General features: G+C 48.7%; 1 long non-coding RNA gene across 1 annotated transcript; it reads left to right on the top strand.

The window, feature by feature from the left end:
- Positions 1 to 2,963: 2,963 nt before the first annotated feature.
- LOC134738725 (uncharacterized) lies at positions 2,964 to 16,307 on the top strand. Its single transcript, XR_010124687.1, has 3 exons — positions 2,964 to 3,069; positions 14,858 to 15,043; positions 16,178 to 16,307. It is a non-coding gene; the product is annotated as an uncharacterized LOC134738725 (long non-coding RNA).
- Positions 16,308 to 17,839: the final 1,532 nt, after the last annotated feature.

Here is a 17,839-nt window from a genome sequence, read left to right as displayed (position 1 = left end):
GGATATTCCTCCTTGAGGCTGAAACCTTGTACTTTCCATGTCCCTGCTACATCAGTAGGAAAGGCTGCCGTTGACCTCACATTCGTATTTCTTTTTCTTTTCTTTTCTTTTCTTTTTTTTTTTTTTTTTGAGATGGAGTCTCGCTGTCTCGCTGTGTCGCCCAGGCTGGAGTGCAGTGGTGCTGGCTCAGCTCACTGCAACCTCCGCCTCCTGGGTTCAAGCGATTCTCCTGCCTCAGCCTCCCGAGTAGTTGGGATTACAAGCGTACGCCACCACGCCCAGCTAATTTTTATATTTTTAGTAATGGAGTTTCGCCACGTTGGCCAGGCTGCTCTCGAACTCCTGACCTCAAGTGATCCTCCCACCTCGGCCTCCCAAAGTGCTGGGATTACAGGCATGAGCCACTGTGCCCGGCCTCACATTCATATTTCTTTGGGTTCAGTACAAGTTGCATCCTGCGGTCGCTGCCTTTAGAGGCCCCTGTCCTGTGTGAATGCTGCTTATGGGGACATGTGCACCCCAGGCGAATCTCAGCCCTCTGAAGCAGGGGAAGTAAGACAAAGTAGTGAGATTGCATCCAGAGAGGAACGGGCGAGGGGAATTCAGGATTGAGGCATGGTCATGAGTCCTTCTCACGCTGCTCCTGCCAGCACTATGAGAGGCGGTGGCACAGGACATTTGTAGGATGCCCTGGAGGAGAAGGGCGGGCAGGAACTGGGCCAGCAACGATGACAAAGCACAGAGTCTCCAGACACAGGGAAGCAAAGGGAATGACAAAAGTATGAGCAGAGCCCTCAGCCCAACCTAGACCATGGGGTGCTCCAGAGAAACAGCCAATAGATAGAAATATCAGCATTCAAAGAGATTTACTGCAAAGCACTGGCTGATGTGATGGTGGGGTCTGGTGAGGCGAGTCCCAAACTGCAGAGCAAGCCTTCCTCAGAGGCAGCCGGGGCGACTCAGACAGGAGCTGGCGCTGCGGTCCACAGGCGGAGTTGCTTCTTTTCAATGAATTGATCAGGCCCACCCAGATTATTCAGGGTAACCTCCTTCACCTCAAGTCACAGCAGCGACTGGATTTGCGTTTGCCTGAGTACCTGGGGGATGTGGCCTAGCTGAGGGGAACACCTCAGCCTGACGGATCATCCTTGGGCTCAGCTCCTCAGTGCTCCTGCTGGTCATGCCGGGGTCACTCACATGGCTTCGGCTTAGCTGGGGCTGGATGGCCTGGGATGGCCTTTCTTGCGTGGCTGGTGCTTGGTGCTGGTTGTTGGCGGGGCTGTCTGTCTGCAGCAGGCCAGCGTGGATCCTTTCTTTGGTGGCCCCAATGGAAGCTGAAGTCCCACGTTTGCTGACGTCCCAGGGGCCACAGCAAGTTGCGTGGAAGCCACGTGAGGTAAACTCCAACCTCTTGACCAGAGGAGTAGCAAATGAGTGACCGTACAGGATCTGGAAGAATCTGTGGCCACTTTGGGGGTCATTTGTACCTTCTCCAGAGGGCAAGATCAGAAAACAGTTTAGCAGCTGCTGAGCCCAGCACTGCTTGGATTGTGTTAAATGAGTGGAAGATTCTTAATTTCCTAGACTTGCAGATGGGGCACTGGCTATTCACGTGGTGTATTTTCTCCGGCTGCCACAACAAAGTTCCATGGCCTGGGAGCCCTTCTAGGGGCTCCCAGAAGTTAATTTTCGCACAATCCTGGAGGCTGGAATTTTAGATCAAGATGTGGGCAGGGTTGGTTTCTTCTCTCCTTGGCTGTAGATGGTGTCTTCTCCCTGCGTCCTCGTAGGGTTGTCCCTCTGTGCACATCTGTGTCCTCATCTCATCTCCTCTTCTTTTTTTTTTTTTTTGAGATGGAGTCTCACTTTGTCACCCAGGCTGGAGTACAGTGGTGTGATCTCCGCTCACTGCAAGCTTTGCCTGCCGGGTTCACACCATTCTCCTGCCTCAGCCTCCCGAGTAGCTGGGGCTAGACGTGCCTACCACCACGCCCGGCTAATTTTTTTGTATGTTTTTAGTAGAGATGGGGTTTCACCGTGTTAGCCAGGATGGTCTTGATCTCCTGATCTTATGATCCACCCGCCTCAGCCTCCCAAAGTGCTGGGATTACAGGCGTGAGCCACCACGCCTGGCCATCCTCTTCTTTTTTTTAAGACAGAGTCTTGCTCGGTTGCCCGAGCTGGAGTGCAGTGGTGCGATCTTGGCTTACTGCAAATTCCACCTCTCGGGTTCAAGTGATTCTCCTGCCTCAGCCTCCCAAACAGCTGGGATTACAGGCATGTGCCACTACACCCGTAAAGACAGGGTTTAACCATATTGGCCAGGATGGTCTTGATCTCCTGACCTCAGGTGATCCACCCGCTTTGGCCTCCCAAAGTGCTGGGATTATAAGTGTGAGTCACCACATCCGGCCCTTTATCTCCTCTTCTCATAAGGAAACCAGTCCTGTTGGGTTAGGGCCACCATAATGACCTTATTTTAACTTAATTACCCTGTTAAAGTTCCTCTCTCCAAATGCAGTCACTTTCTGAGCCGCTGGGAGTTAGGTCCTCAGCATATGGATTTGCGGGGGACACGGTCTATCCCATAGCACGTGATCCGTTCCCACCTCCTCCCTGCTTTGTGCTGCGCTATCCTCATCACTTCGTGGCTTACATTTGTTGGTGCTCACTGTGTGCCAGGCCCTGCGCTGAATCTGTGTGTATGACTTCATGGAACCATTCTTCCTTCCCTGTAGCCACAAAAGGATCCTTAAATCACCTCTGAGGACCATCACCAGGCAAACCAGCCCTTAGAATATTGATGCGGTTTGGCCAAATCTCATCTTGAATTGTAGCTCCCATAATCTCCATGTGCCGTGGGAGGGACCCGGTGGGAGGTAATTGAATCATGGGGGTGGGGATTTCCCATTCTGTTCTCGTGATCTTGAATGAGTCTCATGGGATCTGATGTTTTTATAACAGGGAGTTCCCCTACACACGTGCTCTGCCTGCTGCCATGTAAGACGTGACTTTGTTCCTTCTTCACCTTCCGCCATGATTGTGAGGCCTCCCCAGCTATGTGGAACTGTGAGTTCATGAAACCTCTTTCCTTTATAAATTACCCTGTCTCAGGTATCTCTTCATAGCAGTATGAAAATGGACTAATATGGCCGGGCACGGTGGCTCACACCTGTAATCCCAGCACTTTAGGAGGCTGAGGCGGGTGGATCACGAGGTCAGGAGATCAAGACCATCCTGGCTAACACGGTGAAACCCCGTCTCTACTAAAAATACGAAAAATTAGCCAGGCTTGGTGGCAGTTGCCTGTAGTCCCAGCTGCTTGGGAGTCTGAGGCAGGAGAATGGCGTGAACCCGGGAGATGGAGCTTGCAGTGAGCCGAGATTGCACCACTGCACTCCAGCCTGGGCAACAGAGCGAGATTCTGTCTCAAAAAAAAAAAGAAGATATCAGTTCCCCCCAAATTGATCTAAAGATTGAACACAATCCTAATCAAAATCTCAGCATCTAAAAAGAAAGAAAGAAATGGATAAGAAATGGATAAAATATACAGGGAAATGCAAAGAACCTGGAATTATCCAAACAATCTCAAAAAAGAACTGGGTTGGAGGACTCACATGACCTTGTTTCAAGACTTAACTATAAAGTTACGTAGTCAGTGCACTGTGACTTGGTGTAGAATAGACAAATACTATTCATGGAACAGCAAAGAAAGCCCAGAAATGGGCCCACAGGCATACAGGGTTAATTTATTTCTGACAAAACAAAATCATCAGGGACAGAAAACTTTTCAACACATGATGTTGGACAGCTTGGTTATCCATACACATAAAAATAAAAGACCCATGGCCCCTAATTCACATGACACCTGGAAATTAATTTGAGTTGGCTCAGACCTAAACACAAAAGTGAAGATAATGAAGTTTCTAGAAGTAAATACGGGTTGAAATGGGAGCATTGCTTGAAGCCAGGGGTTTGAAACCAGCCTGGACAATAAAAGTTTTTTAAAAATGTTAGCTGGTTGTGGGTCAGGCACGGTGGCTCCCGCCTGTAATCCCAGCACTTTGGGAGGCTGAGGCAGGTGGATCACTTGAGGTCAGGAGTTCTAGACCAGCCTGGCCAACATGGCGAAACCCCGTCTCTACCAAAAATATAAAAGATTAGCTGGATATGGTGGTGCGTGCCTGTAATCTCAGCTACTCGGGAGGCTGAGGCAGGAGAATCACTTGAACCCTGGAGGTAAAAATTGCGGTGAGCCGAGATCATGCCACTGCACTCCAGCCTGGGTGACAGAATGAGACTCCGTCTCAAAATAAAAAACAAAAACAAAAACAAAAAAAAAGTTAGCTGGCTGGGATGGTGCAACCAGCTGTAGTAGTACCTGCTACTTGGTAGGCTAAGGCAGGAAGATGCTTGAGCCCAGGAGTCCAGGAGTTTGAGGCTGCAGTGAGCCACGATTGCACTACTTACTGCATTCCAGCCTGGACGACTGAGCAAGACCCTGTCCCTAAAATATAAAAATAAAATAAATGGCCAGGTACTGTGACTGATGCCTGTAATCCCAGCACTTTGGGAGGACGAGGTAGGCAGATCACTTGAGGCCAGGAGTTTGAGACCAGCCTGGCCAACACAGTGAAAGGCCACCTCTACTAAAAGTACAAAAATTAGCAGGGTGTGGTGGTGCATGCTTGTAATCCCAGCTCAAGAGTTGCTCAGACCCAGGAGGCGGAGGTTGCAGTGAGCCAAGAATGTGCTGCTGCACTCCAGCCTGGGCGACAGAGCAAGGCTATTTCCAAAAAAAAAAAAAAAAAAAAAAAAAAAAAAAATTAAATTAAATTAAATTAAAAAATAAAAAAGCAGTAAATACAAAAGAATACCTGCAACTTTTAGGCTGGCAAAGGTCTCTTGGTTTCTAAAAAGCAAGAGTTATTTTCAAAAAATTGACAAATTAGACTGTCAGATTTTAAAACTTGCACTCATCAAATGATACCATTATAAGAACATGAGCCAGGAAGCCTCAGACTGGGAGAAAATACTTGTAATACAAAGAACTTGTATGTAGAATATACAAAGGACTCTTACAAATTAAAAAAAAAAAAGGACAGAAAATTCAATTTTTTTCTTTTTCTTTTCTTTTTTTTTTTTTAAATGGGCAAAAGACTTCAGGTAGTTCACCAAAGATGATATCTTTTTTAATTTTTTTATTTCTAATTTATTTTTTACTTTTTGAGACAGAGTTTCACTCTGTCACCCAGGCTGGAGTGCAATGGTGCGATCTCAGCTCACTACAACCTCTGCCTCGTGAGTTCAAGTGATTCTCCTGCCTCAGCCTACCTAGTAGTTGGGATTACAGGCGCCTGCTACCATGCCCGGCTAATTTTTGTGTGTGTGTGTTTTTTTTTTTTTTTTTTTTTTTTGAGACAGAATCTCGCTCTGTCGCCCAGGCTGTAGTGCAGTGGCGCGATCTTGGCTCACTGCAACCTCTGCCTCCCGGGTTCATGCCATTCTCCTGCCTCAGCCTCTCGAGTAGCTGGGACTACAGGCACCTGCCACCACACCCGGCTAATTTTTTGTATTTTTAGTAGAGACGGGGTTTCACCGTGTTAGCCAGGATGGTCTCAATCTCCTGACCTCGTGATCTGCCCACCTTGGCCTCCCAAAGTGCTGGGATTACAGGCGTGAGCCACTGCGCCCAGCTAATTTTTGTGTTTTTATTAGAGACAGGGTTTCACCATATTGGCCAGGCTGGTCACGAACTTCTGACCTTAAGTGATCCACCTGACTCGGCCTCCCAAAGTGCTGGGATTGCAGGTGTGAGCCACCATGCCTGGCCTTAGTTTTTTAAAAAAGATCATTAAACTGGAGAAAGAATACTGTGGCATCTTAATAAAAGTTATGGCTCCTCAGGATTTTCTTTTTCTTTTCTTTTTTTTTTTTTTTGAGACAGAGTCTTGCTCTGTTGCCCAGTCTGGAGTGCAGTGATTTGATCTTGGCTCACTGCAACCTCTGCCTCCTGGGTTCAAGTGATTCTCCTGCCTTAGCCTCCCAAGTTAGCTGGGATTAAATGCACATGGCACTGTGCCCGGTGAAATTTTCTATTTTTAGTAGAGACAGGGTTTTGCCACATTGGCCAGGCTGGTCTTGAACTCCGGACCTCAAGTGATCCGCCCCCCTCAGCCTCCCAAAGTGCTGGGATTACAAGTGTGAGCCACTGTGCCCGGCCGGCCCCTCGAGATTTTCTGTTCATGAAACTTAATCCGGGAAAGGTAGCATTAAAATGCAGCAAGTAATACCTGTTAGAAATAGAACAATTGAGAAAAGCACATTTGCAGCATGAGACTTTATCACGTGTCTGAGAAGTCACAGACCAAGCAGGCAGGACCGAGGAAGGCCTCCCAAGACCAGAGCCTCGCCCTCAGGAAGTTTGTCCTGATGGGACTTCGGTCTCCAGGACAGGATGGATTATTTTGTATGTGTGGGGGTGGGCATCAGTCATGGGAGCTTAGGCTGCTCCTAGGCTGGGGACGGCCACGGCTCACGCTGGGGCAGTGACAGCCCTGCATGGGGTGTTTGCATGGGGGTCCTGCAGGGTCTCTTACTTCCTCTGAGCTTGCTAAGTTACAGCAGTGTCTGTCGCCAGGTCCGCTGGGATAAGCCCATCTGTCATAAGAGACCCTGAGACCAGTGCCTGGAGAGAAAGAGAGTAAAGAGGAGACAGTGCGATAGAGAGAACCCTGGGACAGAATCTAAATAGTTGGATCCATGAGGGACCGTCCTAGTTAGCAGACCCCCGTGGAAGCTCAGCTAGCATGAGCTGGGTTTCTGCTGCTTCCAACAACCTGAGACCACATTTCCAGGCCAGCTTCCCACAAACCATTTGTAAAACTTGTTTATATTCTAGGCCACAAAGAATATCAGTTTCCAAAAGTGAACCCATACAGGCCCCATCTGTGATTATGATGCATTTAAACAGGAGACTAACATAAAAAAGAAAGGGGCGGGGAGCATCAAGAAACAATCTAAACAGACACACCACAAAAGGAGACATGGAATGTCCAGAATGCACCTCAAAAGGTGCTCACAACACTGCTCATTAGGGAAACGGAAATGTAGATTAAAACCACACATCCTCAAGAAGAGGTGAAATTGAAAAGACTGACAATACCAAATGCTGGTGAGGATGGGGGATGCCAGAACTCTCATACTCTGCTGGTGGGAACGCAAAAATGGTTTCGCCATTTCGGGAGTTTGGCAGTTACCAGATGGCCCAGAAATTTCCCTCGGTGTCCACCAAGAGGACTGGAAAGATGTTCATGCAAAGACTTGCACATGAAGCTCATCAAAGCTTCAGTCATACCGTAGCTAAAACATGGATGCAGTTGGCCGAGTGCGGTGGCTCACGCCTGTGGTCCCAGCACTTTGGGAGGCCGAGGCGGGCAGATCACAGGGTCGGGAGACCTCGATCACAGGATCGAGACCATCCTGGCCAACAAGGTGAAACCCTGTCTTTACTAAAAATACAAAAATTAGCCGGGCATGGTGGCACACGCCTGTAGTCCCAGCTACTCGGGAGGCTGAGGCAGGAGAATTGCTTGAACCTGGGGGGCTGAGGTTGCAGTGAGCTGAGATCTCACCACTGCACTCCAGCCTGGCAACAGAGCAAGACTCTGTCTCAAAAAAAACCAAAAAAACAAAAAACAAAAAAACAAAAAAAACCATGGACACAGTCCAAATATCCATCTTCTGGAAAACAGAGAAACAGGCTGTGGCACGTCCATATCTGGACTACCGCTCTGCAACAAAAAGGAAGTGATCAACATGGATCAATTGCAAAGTAGTGTTCAGAGTGGAAAAAGCCAGACACAAAGGACTACTACAGTGTACTTCCATTTCCATGAAGTTTCACTATGGTGTACTTCCATTTCCATGAAGTTTCAGGCAGGAGCTCCCAAAACTGCATGGGGGGATGTAGACCTGGAATCTTCCTTCACCATTCTGGGGATTACCTTTGCTGCTCTCCCGGGATATCCATAAACAGAATACCTCATTGCTATAAAAAACATTGTAGGCTGGGTGCAGTGGCTCATGCCTGTAATCCCACAATCTGGCAGGCCGAAGTGGGAACATCACTTCAGGCCAGGAGTTCAAGACCAGCTTGGGTAACATAGCAAGACCCTATTGCTACAAAAAAGTAAAAAAAATTAACCAGGAGCCTGGCACACGCCTATAGTCCCAGCTACTCAGGAGGCTGAGGTGAGAGGATTGCTAGAGTCTGGGAGTTCGAGGCTACTGTGAGCGATGGTCCCGCTACTGCACTCTAACCTGGGTGACTGAGCAAGACCGTGTCTCTTTTTTTTTTTTGAGACAGAGTCTCGCTTTTTTGCCTAGGCTGGAGTGCAGTGGCGTGATCTCAGCTCACTGCAACCTTCGCCTCCCGGGTTCACGCCATTCTCCTGCCTCAGCCACCTGAGTAGCTGGGACTACAGGCACCCGCCACCACACCTGGCTAATTTTTTGTATTTTTAGTAGAGACGGGGTTTCACTGTGTTAGCCAGGATGGTCTCGATCTCCTGACCTCGTGATCTGCCCACCTTGGCCTCCCAAAGTGCTGGGATTACAGGCGTGAGCCACTGTGCCTGGCCGACCCTGTCTCTTAACAACAGCAACAAAAAAAGTAAAAAGTAAAACATTCCATAGATAATACATGAAAATTTAGATAGAATAAAGATCACCCAGAAAAAAGCAATATTAATATCTTATATAATTGTTCTTTTTGCATTTTTACATAGGTGATATATGCATACAATCTTTATAATTTCTTCCATCGGCATCAGCACACTAGGAGCATGTCCTCATATAAGTACACTTCCTTGTAAACATAAATTTTTCCTGCTTGTACAATTGTCATTGGATACTCGTCATGACTGAGCATTTATGCTATGTCCCAAGGACTGGGACAGCCACTTTACAAAGATGATATCATTTACTCTTTGCCTTCCATTAGTAAGCAGGTAAAATTATTAAATAATAATTTTAGAAATGAAGTCCTTTTGTTTTTGAGACAGAGTGTGGCTCTGTCACCCAGGCTGGAGTGCAGTGGCACAATCTTGGCTCACTGCAACCTCTTTCCCTCAAGGCTTAAGCAATCCTCCCACCTCAGCCTTCCTAGTAGCTGAGACTACAGGCGTGTGCCACCATGCCCAGCTAATTTTTTGTGTGTGTGTATATATATATATTTTATAGAGACAGGGTTTCTCCATGTTTCCCAGCTGGTCTCAAACTCCTGGGCTCAACCAATCCTCCCGTGTTGGCCTCCCAAAGTGTTGGGATTCTGGGCAGGAACCCCTGCGCCTGGCCTAGCAATGAAGTCTTAAAGAGATTAAATCACCTGCTGTATTAGTTTCCTGTTGCTGCTGGAACAAATGACCATAAAGTTAGTGACTTAAAACAAGACAAGGGTGGGTGCGGTGGCTCACGCCTGTAATCCCAGTACTTTAGGAGGCCGAGGCAGGTGGATCACGAGGTCAGGAGTTTGAGACCAGCCTGACCAACATGGTGAAACCCTGTCTCCACTAAAAATACAAAAATTAGCCAGGCGTGGTGGTGCGCATCTGTAGTCCCAGCTACTCAGGAAGCTGAGGCAGGAGAATCGCTTGAACCTGGGAGGCGGCGGTTGCGCTGAGCCGAGATCGTGCCACTGCACTCCAGCCTGGGCAACAGAGCAAGACTCAGTCTCAAAAAAAAAAAAAAAAAAAGAAAGCAAGACAAATGTATTTTCTCACACTTTTAGAGGTCAGAAGTCTGACCCAGGTCTCACGAGGATGAAGCCAAGGTGCTGACCGAGTTGGTTCTCTCTGGCGGCTCCAGGGGGAATCCGTTTCCCTGCCTTTCCCAGTTCTTTAAGGATGTCCGCATGGCTTCGCTCGTGGCAGCCCCTTCTTTCACCTTCAGAGCCAGCAATCGTGTTCCATTGATCTCTGCTCTGACCCTGATGCTCCTGCCTCCCTCGCATCAGGCCCCCGTGGTTCCATGGGGCCCAGCGTTGTATGTAGGTGCCACCTTGCTTTCCCCAGAGGCCGGCTACTGCCATCACCAGCAGCAGTGGGTGTCGGTGGCACAGTATCCACTGGGGAATTCTACTGCACATTTTTGTCTTAGAGAAGGAACAAGAAAAAAGTGATTCCAGCCCACAGTGAGACTGAGTGCTGGGGGTGGGCGCTCAGGCTCAGGGTTGAGGGGGAGCTGTGCTGCCCTCCGGTGGAATCTGGCCCGTAGATATCCTTGGCTCCGCTTGCACTGTCTGTTTGGAATATAATTCACGAACATAAAACTCACCATTTTACAGTGTAAAATTCAATGGTTTTTAGTATCTTTATAAGCTTGTGCAACTATCGTCACAATCCATTTTAGAACATTTCCACCATCCCCAAAAGAAACTTCCATACTTTCTCTCCCTTTCCCCTGTTGCCGGCAACCCTCAATCTGCTTTCTGTCTCGGCAGATTCGCCTGTTCTGGACATTTCATATAAATGGAATCTCATAGTATGTGGCCTTTTTAAAATTTTTTATTTTTATTTTTATTTTGTGTAGAGATGAGATCTTCCTGTGTAGGCCAGGCTGGTCTCAAAATTCCTGAGCTCAAGAGATCGTCCCACCTTGGCCTCTCAAAGTGCTGGGATTCCTGGCCCTGAGCCACTGTGGCCAGCCAGTATGTGGCCTGTGGTGACTGGCTTTTTGCACTGAGCACGATGTTTTCCATGTGCACATATGCAGTGGCCTGCATCGGTACTTCAGCTTTTTTATGGCTGAATAAAAAATCCACCTGCCTCGGCCTCCCAAAGTACTGGGATTACAGGCGTGAACCACCACGCCTGTATTGCATGTGGACACGTTGCGTGTATGCATTCATCTTCCAGTGGACAACTGAGGTTGTTTCCACTTTTGAGCTCAGTTCTTATGAATAATGCTGCTAGGAGCATTTGTGTGCGAGTTTTTGTTGGTATACACCCAGGAGTGGGATTGCTGGTGCCTATGGGAATTCTATGCTTTTTACGCACTCCCAAACCATCTCCACCGTTTTCTCTTCTCACCAGCACTGCACGAGGGGCCCAATTGCTCCACATCCTCGACAACATTTGTGATTTTCTGCTTTTTTGATTCTAGCCACCCTAGTCGGTGTGAAACAGCATCTCATGGTGGTTTTGATTTGCATTTCCCTAATCGGCACGTGTGTTTTCTTATTGGAACTGAAATGTAAGAAATGGGATGTTTTACCTAAAAGTTCAGATTTCTGTCATCTGTTGAAAAATGTGAATAAGACTGATCTCCCTGCATGGTCACTGGCCTGCTTCCTCGTTTTCCTACTTCTGTCTGTCATTCTGAATGTTGGGGCCCACCTGGCCCTGGCCTCCCAGCGGATGCCCCACGTGGAGTGGGATGGGGTTGTCCAGGCACTGCCTGCTCTTGCCAACTCGGTCCCTTTGGGAGCTGTGCACTGCCGTCTGTGCCACCGATTTCTCTCTTAGGGGTCCCTGGAGGGTGGGGACATGAGTCCAAGAGGAGGTGCAAGTCTCATCTGCGAAAACCTGCCCAGAGCCAGGGCTTTTCTGCTGGGCATCCTCGGAGCCTCTGGGGAGAGGCCAGGCCAGCGGCTGGCAGCAAGCAATGGAAACGGGGTGAACAAGCGCTTGGGGGCCAGGATGAGGCCAGAGCCTCCAGAGGCTGGCACTCTGGATTTAGATTCAGAATTTGCCATTGATTTGGGAGGGATTGGAGTAGAAGATTCCACGTGGGAAGACTATCAGGACAAAGAGAACTCCAGAGGGAGCGGAGCCTGGCAGGGACTGGTGCTTGGTTGGCAGCTGTGTGACAACGTTATTACATTGTTATGTATCAAAGGACTTGTTGCCTTGTAGACATACATTAAGATTTTTTTTTTTTTTTTGAGACGGAGTCTTGCTCTGTCACCCAGGATGGAGTGCAGTGGCACGATCTCGGCTCACTGCAACCTCCGCCTCCCAGGTTCAAGCAATTCTCCTGCCTCAGCCTCCTGAGTAACTGGGATTACAGGCGTGTGCCACCACGCCTAGTTAATTTTTGTATTTTTAGTAGAGACGGGGTTTCACCTTGTTGCCCAGGCTGGTCTTGAATTCCTGAGCTCAGGCAATCCCATTCACCTCGGCCTCCCAAAGCGCTAGGATTAGTGAGCCACTGCGCCCAGTCAATATTATTTTTTAAGAGATGGAGTCTCGCTCTGTCGCCCAGGTTGCAGTGCAGTGGCGATTATAGTTCACTGCAACCTCAAAGTCCTGGGCTCAAGCAATCTTCCTGCCTCAGCTTCCCTAGTAGCTGGGACTACAGGCTTTTGTTTGTTTTTGTTTTGTTTTGTTTTTGAGACAGGGTCTCACTCTGTCACCCAGGCTGCAGTGCAGTGGCGCAATCTCAGTGCACTGCAACCTCTGCCTACAGGGTTCAAGCGATTGATTCTCCTGCCTCAGCCTCCTGAGTAGGGATTACAGGCACATACCACCATGCTTGGCTAACTTTTGTATTTTTTTTTTTTTAGTAGAGACAGAGTTTCACCATGTTGGCCAGCCTGGTCTCGAACTCCTGACCTCAAGTAATCTGCCTGCCTTCACCTCCCAAAGTGCTGGGATTATAGGCGTTAGCCACCGTGCCTGACCTACAGGCTAATTATTATTATTATTATTATTTTGGTAGAAACAGGGTGTCACTACGTTGCCCAGGCCCGTCTTGAACCCCTGGCCTGGAGCCATCCTCCCACCTGGGCCTCCCAAGTGGTTGGGATTACAGGCGTGAGCCACTGCGCCTGGCCAATGACCACGTAATTTTTCTACCACACTGTCACCCCTCTCCTGTCCTGTCTGTCCCTTTGGTGTCCAGGTTTCTGTAGAGCTTGGGGGCTCTGTCTGGGTTGGCCATGGATGTTTGGAGAGTGAGAATGGAGAGAGGTGCTCTCGGCCTTCTCAGCTGCCTCGGGTGGGGACAAGCCTGCTCACATCTTGGCTTCCCCTTCTTTGAAAAAGAGGAGATGCTCCTGGCCTGGCCCTCCAAGGGTTATGTCGGCGGGCTGGCCTCCAGCTGAAAGATGCGACTGGGTAACAAAGTGCCAGGTGGTCCTCACCTTTCTGGTGCTTGTTCTCAAGTCCGGAGACACTGGTGGTTTCACTCAGGGAAGAGAAACCACCACATCTGGATAGCAGTAGGGGCCCAGGAGCGCCCTGGGAAAACAGTAGGGCCGGCCTGGTGGAGGTTACCTGCTGGAGTGTCTCTCCTGCTTCCCTGTTTCTCCCTGGATCAAAGCAGCGGAGCCACGACGATCTGACCAAGAAGACCCAAAGTCCACCCAAACAAAGGTGCATGCCAGCACTTCACCCACCACATCCAGGCCACAGGGGTTATCCACACTGCTGCCCAGGGGGGCTGAGGTGTCTGCCCCGGAGCACAGCTGTGGGCGCCCTGTTGTCTCCAACCCCTTGGGCACTGACTTGGCAGCTATGAAGTCGACAGTTGGAAAGACGGTGTGCGTTTTGTGTTGACACAGCTGGGTCTCTTCAAGGCTTGCCTGGACTTGCCCTCTGCCCTCGGTTGCCCCACTTTAGTTGTGGCAGGAAACCTCTCCTGACTACTGGAAGCTGCCCGGGGCTCCCCAGAGCCCCTTTCTCCCGTCTTTGTCAATGCAAACTTGTGTGACCCCAGACGCAGTTACAGCCAGGACAAGGCCTGCTCCTGGACGACGCCTTCAGCCAGGCAAGCAGGAGTTCCTTTTGATCTCACCATTTCTCAAGTGCAAGCATTTAGAAATGTCTCCAGCCCTGGCTGGGTGTGGTGGCTCATGCCTGTAATCCCAGCACTTTGGGAGGCTGAGGTGGGTGGATCACCTGAGGTCAGGAGTTCTAGACCAACCTGGCCAACGTGGTGAAACCCCGTCTCTACTAAAAATACAAAAAATTAGCCGGGCATGATGGCAAATGCCTGTAATCCCAGCTACTCGGGAGGCTGAGTCAGGAGAATCGCTTGAACCTGGGAGGTGGAGGTTGCAGCGAGCTGAGATTACGTCATTGTACTCCAGCCTGGGCAACAAGAGCGAGACTCCTTCTTAAAAAAAAAAAAAAGAAAGAAGGAAATGTCTCCAGCCCTGAAGCTGGTGGCCAAGTGCCAGGAAGGGGGGCGGTGAGACTGAGAGGTATGGGCTGGGGAGGGGTGTGGAGTCCTCCTCAGGCCCAAGTGAGAAGGACGAGTTTGCCTGGGGGGAGGAGATTCACCATTCCCGGGTCTGGTTTTGTGTCTTCCTTCTATACTGTGTTTTCCATGTGTATAAAAGTAATACATGCTCTTGGTAAAATATTCATATTTTATGTTTTAAACATTTATGTATATTTAAATATATTTTATATATTGTTTTCTCTCTCTATATAAGATATACAGGCTCATGATAAAAATACATTTGTAGCCTGTCTTTTTAATTTTTAAAAATATATTGTGTTTTCCCTATATATAAATGTAACATATGCTCATGGTTAAAAAAAGTTTACAAAATTGAGATATAACTTACATATAGTAAAGAGTACAGCTCTTAAAGAAATAGCTCAATATATCTTTTCCTTCCTTCCTTCCTTCCTTCCTTTCTTCCCTCCCTCCCTCCCTCTCTCTCTCCCTCTCTCTTTCTTTGTCAGAGTTTTGCTCTGTTGCCCAGGCTGAATTGCAGTGGTACAGTCATACCTCACTGCAACCTCTACCTCCTGGGTTCAAGCAATTCTCTGACCTCAACCTCCTGTGTAGCTGGAACTACAGGCGTGTGCCACCACATCTAATTTTTCCTTTTTCATTTTTGTAGAGATGGGCTTCACTTTGTTGCCCAGGCTGGTCTCCAACTCCTGGCCTCCAGTGATCCTCCTGCCTTGGCCTCCCAAAGTGCTGGGATGACAGGCATGAGCCCTCACACCTGCCCTAACATTTTGATGGATGAAGCCAAATTGCCCTTCCAGAAGCTTCTGCCCATGCCCAGGCACATTGACATGAGGTGAGAGGCCTGTTGTTTCCGTTTCTTATCAGCAGTAGCTTTTATCAAGCTTTCAAAGATGCCACAAAATGAAAACCACAACTCCATTTGATTTATCTTCTTTCATTATGGTTGAGGCTGACATCTTGGCCATTTGTATACTTCTTTTGAGAATTGTCTGAATATATTATCCAAATCATTTATCCGTTGTATTAGGTTACTCATCTTTTTCTGTTATATTTGTAAGCACTCGTTGTGTATTAAAGACGCTAAGACCATATATTTGGAAGGCATGAGAAGGAAATAATTTTTTTTTGTTTTTTGAGACAGAGTTTCACTCTGTTGCCCAGGCTGGAGTGCAGCGGCATGATCAGGACTCACTGCAGCTTCCCACTTCCAGCTTTAAGCGATCCTCCCACTTGTAGTTTGAGTCTCTGGGACTACAGATGTGTGCCACCACACATGGCTAATTTTTGTATTTTTTGTAGAGACGGAGTCTTGCTATGTTGCCTAGTCTGACCTCAAACTCTTGGGCTCAAACAATTCCCCTGCCTTGGCCTCCCAAAGTGTTGGAATTGCAAGTGTGAGCCACTGCGCCCGGATGGAAATCATTTTTTTTTTTTTTTTGAGATGGAGTCTCCCCCCGCCACCCAGGCTGGAGTGCAGTGGCTTGATCTTGGCTCATTGCAACCTCTGCCTCCTGGGCTCAAGTGTTCCTCCCACCTCAGCCTCCCCAGTAGCTGAGACTACAGGTGGGTGCTACCACACCTGGCTGATTTTTGTATTTTTTTTTTAGTAGAGACAGGGTTTCACTATGTTGGCCAGCCAGGCTGGTCTCGAACTCCTGACCTCAAGTGATCTGCCTGTCTCAGCCTCCCAAAATGCTGGGATTACAGGCATGAGCCACCTCGCCCAGCCTGGAAATCATTTTATACCTACAGCAAAACATCAGTGATTCTATTGTCCGTGTGAAAACTCAACTATCAACCAAGCTGTTCTTTTGCTCCAATATCTCTGTCATGCAATAACCAACTTAGATGTTCAAATTTAATTTTAGTAAATGCTTTAGAAAAAAGTAAACCTGGAATGGGAAGGCGCTATCATTTCTCTGCCTTGTGTCTGTGACCTCCTGCACTATTTACCACCCCTCTTTAGGGCCTCGAATCCTGCCTGAGCTCCGTGAAGTCCGCAGTGACTTGAGTTGGCGTGAGTGGAAACCTCTGTCTCCACAGTGAAACGTCACTGACTACTGGAAATTAGGCGAATGCATTAGTGCACAGCAGAGGTGGCGCGGGGAGCGGTCGATGTGTGTCAGTCTTCCCCGGCGGACGGTGGTGAGCTGAGATGAGGTTGTGTCTGCATTTGGGAGGTGGGGGAGAGCTTGGCCAATGAGGAGGGGTGGGGGTGGCATAGTACAGGAGCTTGGTTGAGGAGAAGGAATGGGTGAGGGGAGGTGGACCAGGAGGATTCCTGATACAATATAAAGACCCAGCTACTGGAGCAGGGCGCATTCGCTGATTGTGCTAATGTTGGTTCCTACCCGTGCTTGTCGACTCCGAAGTTTATTTGGTGACAATATTGAGGCCTGCTGAGGACTAAAGAGAAAGGTGGTTGGTGACGGGGCTCCCAGGATGGGGCCTGGGGGATGATGGAGAACAGCTTCTATCCTTCCCTTCTCCAATGTGTTTGATGTCCTTATTCTAGGCTGGGCTGGCCTGATCTTGAGCGTCAGTGGCAGCTTTTTGAGCATTTTGTGTTTGGGGCTGAGGCTCTCGAGAACATTTTCTTTGGGAACTTTTACTGTCCTTTCTCCTGCATGGAGAGGCTTCCCCCATCCGCTTCCAGGTGGCTTTGCAACTGAGACTCAACAACCCTGAAGCCCTTCTTCCCCACAGCCATGCTGCGGCCACTCCGTTGCCTTTCCACATCCTTCCAATTAAGCCTTTGGCTTCGTTCATGCCTCAACATCCTCTTTCTAGTTCCACTGTGAAATGTTATGAGATAATCTGAGGGAAATATTTTTACTTCGAGATCACCACAGGTTGCAACTTGAATCTCTGGGTTCCTTGGTGTGGCTGAGCAGATGGGACGAAGTACCCTGGGCACACCGAGCCTGCTCACCCCTTGGTGAACATGGTGAAACCCCCATCTCTACTAAAAATACAAAAATTAGCTGGGCGTGGTGGTGGGTGCCTGTAGTCCCAGCTACTCAGGAGGCTGAGGCAGGAGAATCACTTGAACCCGGGAGGCAGAGGTTGCAGTGAATTGAGATGGTGTCACTGCACTCCAGCCTGGGCAACAAGAGCAAAACTCTGTCTCAAAAAAAAAAAAAACAAAAATACAGGGTCATTGGGCCACCCTGGGCTGGTTGACACATGAGGATAGGCGGCTTCCTCACCAGCCTCTCATTCCTGCCACAGATCCCAGCACTCCCTAGGGTCACTCAGCGCTGAGACCAGAGGTTGACCACGGTTTGTTACTGTGTTTATGCTGTTGCTTTTCTTATAGTTAAGAAGAAAGCAAAATATTTCCACTACCTGTGTCTCTATCAAAAGTGAAAAATAAAAACAGGTGGAGGGTCTCTGGGTTTCAGGGAAAGGGCTTTCCTGCATACCGAGCATGCACACAGGAAGGCGTGGGCCAAAATCACTGGTGTCACGGCTGGGTGCAGTGGCTCACGCCTGTCATCCCAGCACTTTGGGAGGCCGAGATGGGTGAATCACCTGAGGTCAGGAGTTCGAGACCAGCCTGGCCAACATGGTGAAACCTCCATCTCTACTAAAAATACAAAAATTAGTCAGGCGTGGTGGCGGGCAC

The sequence above is a fragment of the Pongo pygmaeus genome, chromosome 19 (genome assembly GCF_028885625.2).
Source record: "Pongo pygmaeus isolate AG05252 chromosome 19, NHGRI_mPonPyg2-v2.0_pri, whole genome shotgun sequence".
Taxonomy (NCBI): Eukaryota; Metazoa; Chordata; class Mammalia; order Primates; family Hominidae; genus Pongo; species Pongo pygmaeus.
This window is presented reverse-complemented; position numbering and strand designations above follow the sequence as displayed.